Source organism: Phoxinus phoxinus (assembly GCF_949152265.1).
Source record: "Phoxinus phoxinus genome assembly, chromosome: 6".
Lineage (NCBI taxonomy): Eukaryota > Metazoa > Chordata > Actinopteri > Cypriniformes > Leuciscidae > Phoxinus > Phoxinus phoxinus.
In genome coordinates this window covers 35,273,282-35,278,570 of record NC_136881.1, presented here as the reverse complement: position 1 = coordinate 35,278,570, position 5,289 = coordinate 35,273,282, and positions in this window count along the sequence as shown.

Here is a 5,289-nt window from a genome sequence, read left to right as displayed (position 1 = left end):
ACTGAGTGTGTGTGTGTGTGTGTGTGTGTGTCTCTACATGCACGAAACTGTGGCGACTCCATGGTCACTCATACCAACCAGGAATGTCTCCACACTTTCATAGTTAGTGGCCAAAGACGCACTGCCATTTCTCATGAAGACTGCCTGAATTACGCTTTAACCGTCTCAACCGCCAGCTAGTGTGTGAATTCCAGCAGTTGGAAGGACTTTTCCTTCGGCTCTTGCGATATGAAACCATGCTTATTTGTGGCACGCGCACTTATGTATACACATAGATCTAAATCACCCTATGTGGACGCAAAAAACGTACATCAAAAATGATATCTGCTCCTTCGGGTTTTGTTTGATTGTCTTTCCAGTTAAATAACGTGATTTGCATTTTCATTTCAAGTTGTTACAAGTGAGGATCTGAAGGTGTCAGAAAAGGTCATTTGAGTTTTTTTGGGCCCTGATTTGACAATAACCTCTTTGGTGCAATATGAGAAGAGGCGTTACGTTTTTAAACGTTTTACACAAACAAAGAAACGCTTTGTTGCTGATTTAAAAGCTTCGGTAGAGGTCGGATGAACTGCTTTGGGCCTGAAAATGTGAAACCTTCGGAGGGTTAGGTATTTTTAGAGGCTCATAAAATTACGTTTATATTCTTGGGTATTCTTATGATGGCATTTTCTTCCCCTCTTTTATAGGTCCGCCGGCACGTCCTTCGGCTTGCCATCTGGTGTCATTCGATTATGTGGGAGATCAGGCATGAACAAATATGTGTGCTTGGTTCTCCTGAGATTACAATTTGAAAGTTTTACCATGAAAAAGCCAGGCACCAGGGGGCCGGTGGGTTGAAATGACTCTTTGAATAAACACTCTTTGGTCTCTCTCAATGAGAATGGAGAGGGAGCGCTGAGCTTTTAACAATGTTCACAGGACACGAGGCAGGAGGTCGGAGCCGCTGTCTCTGGGCAGATGTCTGTTTCACAGTGGCCACGCTGATCCCAGGTCAGTTCTGCACTTTCTGTTCAGTCCACAGTTGGATTTCTGGATCAGGTGAGAGTATAAAAGATCAGCCTCCTTCCAGAGACTAGCTTATTTCATTAGTCACTGAAACCAAAGTCCCAGAGAAACGGTTTTCTTAGGATTCGGACAAAGAAGACAAAGTTTCTCTGGGATTTAGCTTGAGTGAGGGATCTGTACCCAAAACCACCACTAATTTTTTAACAATGTTTATAATTGGGTTTTCTCAATTACAGGCAAAAAAACAATATATATATAATATGTACACTCTAAAAAATGCTGGGTTGTTTCAACCCAATTTTGGGTAAAATATGGACAAACCCGGCCATTGGTTAAATATTTACATTACATTTTTAACCCAACATTTGGGTTTGTCCATATTTTACCCAAAATTGGGTTGAAACAACCCAGCATTTTTTAGAGTGTAATAATCTTTACAGACTACTTTATATATATATATATATGTTTACCTGTAATTGAGAAAACCCGATTATATATATATATATTCCATTTAGTTTTTATGATTCTATTTACCTATCTTTACAGACTACTTTATATATAGTCTGTAGTCTGTAAAGATCAGTCAATAAAATCATAAAAACTAAATGGAATATATTTTAGATAAAGTATTTATTTTATCATTTAAAATGAGATAAATCATTTATGAATAAAACAAAATAATTAAAACTAAATAAAATAAATGTACATATTTTAAATAAAGTATATATTTAGTAGGCCTATTTAGTAGGCCTATTTAAAAAAAACTCTGTGAATTATAATTTTGATAAAAATAAATAATAAAAAAATATGATATATCTTAAATAATTTCATTTATTTTAATATAATAATAAAAAATATCTTGGGGAAAAAAATAAATACATGAATACATAGATCATACATCCATAAAACAATTCTGCTGAATTTTTCTATCATCTAAAAGGTCGAGGTCAGTAGGATTTGTTTATAATAATTGTTTTCATTAATTAAGCTGCAGCACAACTGTTTTCAACATTGATAATAATAATCAGAAATGTTTTTTGAGCAGCAAATCATCATATTAGAATGATTTCTGTATGATCATGTGACACTGAAGACTGGAGTAATGATGCTGAAAATTTAGCTTTACATCACAGGAATAAATTATATTTTAAAATGTACATAAATAGAAAACAGTTATCTCAAATAGTAATAATATTTTACAATATTACAGTTATTACTGTAATTTTAATCAAATAAATGCAGCCTTGGTAAGAAGAAGAGACTTCTTTCAAATCAGAAAACATTAAAAAAAATCGTACCGACCACAAAAGTTTAAGCGATAGAGTAAAAGTATCAAAAAGACCTTTAGAGCTTCAATAGACCCTTAGTTTCCCTGTTCTCACTTTTCCTGGATAGAAGGTGTGCGGGAAAAAGGGAAGGAAAAGCCGAGCGAAGGGGAGAGGGAAACAGGGGCTTTGTTGTTCTATTGCTTAATGAGGTAGAAAACACAATTGCACTTTTCTGAGTGTGATAATTGTCTGCGGGGCGATGTAAATGAGATGCGTGGGTAATGCCTTAAAGGGATGTGAGTCTTGCTGTGTGAGGAGAATGAGGGGAGGGTCGAGAGGAAGATCACAGGCCCAGTAAGCTTACATTAATCCACCTTACAGGTAATTGACTTGTTGCATTTCAAAGGCTCTTCTGAGGCCTGTTATCAAGAGTCGGGTAATTAGCAGCGGCTATGAGGAATTGATGAAGAGATTATGAATGCTTTCACATCGGCACAGTGGCTGAAGTCGTGCTACTGTGTGAGGAGAAAAACAAAAAAAACAAAAAGAGGATGATAGCTTCTTATTAAACAAGAGCGCTCACTTATACAGGATAAAGGCTGAGTTCCAATACTGAGCTGTGTGAAGCCTCCAAAATAAAAGTTTGTGTTTACATAATATATGTGTGTGTACTGAGTATAATTATTTTGTATATATAAATACACACACATGCATGTACATATTTAAGAAATATTTGCATGTATATATTGTATATATATCATTTATATTATAAATAAACATAAATATTTATCCATAAATAACACACTTTTCTTAAATATATACAACATGCATGTATTATGCATATTAAATATACACACACATATATTATGTAAACAATACAAACGTTTATTTTGGATGTGATTAATCGTTTCACAGCTCTAGGCGCACATGACATAAAATATATGTTTTGGCTACATTTCAAGGCAGTAAAAACAGTAATATTGTGATTTTTTCTATGCGAATATATTTTAGAATGGCATTTAGTCCCCTATGATGTTAAAGCTGAATTTCCAGCATCATTACTCCAGTCTTCAGTGTCACATGATCCTTCAGAAATCGTTCTACAATGATGATCTGCTGCTCAAGAAACATTTCTGATTATTATTATTATCAATGCTGAAAACAGTTGTGCTGCTCAACATATATTTTTTCTGAATTCTTAGATGAATAGAATGTTCAAAAGAACAGCATTTATTCGAAAAATTAAATCTTAACATTATAAAAGTCTTTACTGTCATTTTTGATCAATTTAATGTTGCTGAGTTTTTCATTTCTTTAACAGAAAAAGGAACAGAAAAAAAGTTTTGAACCAGAGCCAACGAGTTCATCCAATGACTTGTCCATGTTCTTATGTTCTTATAAAAAAAAACACGTTTCCCGCCTATTTTATTAGGTCATTATTATTCATAACAAACCTACCATTCACCTTCAGATTCCAAACAAACATAATTAGCTCATTATGCCGAAGTGTTTTGTCAGACTGTTCTCACACTACAAATTTCCTTTGTCCGCAAGCATTTCTAAAGTTTTTCCACTCAGCATCTGCCATGTATGACCCTTTATGCTGATATCTGCATTCTAATAGATTTCTCCCTGCTGAGACATTCATGCCTGTGTCCTGTCTGTCCACACGTCCGTCTGCACGTCTCTCGACGGCTATATTTTATCCGCTGCGCTTGTTTTGTCCCGGTTGACGTTTGCTATTAGACCCATATATAACGCAGTAAGAAAGAGACCTCTAATATTTAGTTGCACTGGGATTTGTCTTTCCCATTCCGCAAGCTTTTCCACAAGGCTGCTGTTACTAAGTGGCGGTGAACTGAAAGGCCTCGCATCCTCTTTTCTTCTTCTCCGTAGGGCGCTTTGGCTAACAGCTCTGGCAGCTGCTGTGATCTCTATTTGCCCACTGAGCCCTATAGTCCTCTCTCCACAGGTGAGGTTGGACTCAAAGGACTCTCTAATAATCTCTCTCTCTCTCAAACTCAACGCTTGCTGACTTTGTGGGTACCGTTCTCTCTCAATAGCCGGGTCACTGAAAAAAAAATGTGTCGTTGGATCAAAGTAAAAAAAAATACTTCGACTTGTTACAAGTAATCGGATTACTTTTGCTCGTCTTAAAAAAGTTGAGTTGAAAGAACTCAAATTTCCACAGTCGGTTGAAACTGAAAATGCTCTTTCAAGCAAAGGCGGTTTTTTAAACATGATTAAAGCTCGAATGATCACCAAACCTATATATTTGCATGATGTTTTTAAATCAAATATCCAAATAAATACAAATCAAAATTGTATACAGGCCTACTAAGCAATTTCGTCACCTTCAGAATGTGTGATTTTATGGATCACGCTTTTTAAACTCTTGAAAGTCAAACGTTTGACAGTGTTAACTTATCGATCATATCATTTTTTTCACATCACAGTAATGACATGTGTTTTTACATTGCTTTAACTCATCAAAATAAGTTAAGTCATTTTCATCTTCTTTTTTACAAGTTATACAAGATTCAACTCATTGTTTAAAGTAAGTTTAATGCAATTTAAGTTCAAACGACTTAAACATCCGAGTTGATTGTACTTAAAAATTTAAGGCAGCAATTTTTTTTTCTTCAATTAATTCATTTTTAATTCAATTTTATGAATGAAGCAGCTCATAAATATACTTTATCACTAGACAAATTTAAATAACCAGTTAAACTCGAAAATATTATGCAATCATTTAAGACTTTTCTCCTTATAACCTTTCTAAAGCGTTCTTTAAAAAGAAGTCTAACAGCCGAAACCTTTTTTCTTACAACAGTTAATATGTAAAAGTGCCTGGCTTAATAAAGGCATAACATTCAAGAATATAATCTTCAGAAATGATAATGCAAATGGCTTAATGGATCATTATTCCATTGGCTGGGAAATTACAGACAGTTGCTGGGCTGGTTTGCTGGAAGATGTTTGGATGAGGTGTGGTATATCTCCCTCAAAGCAATTC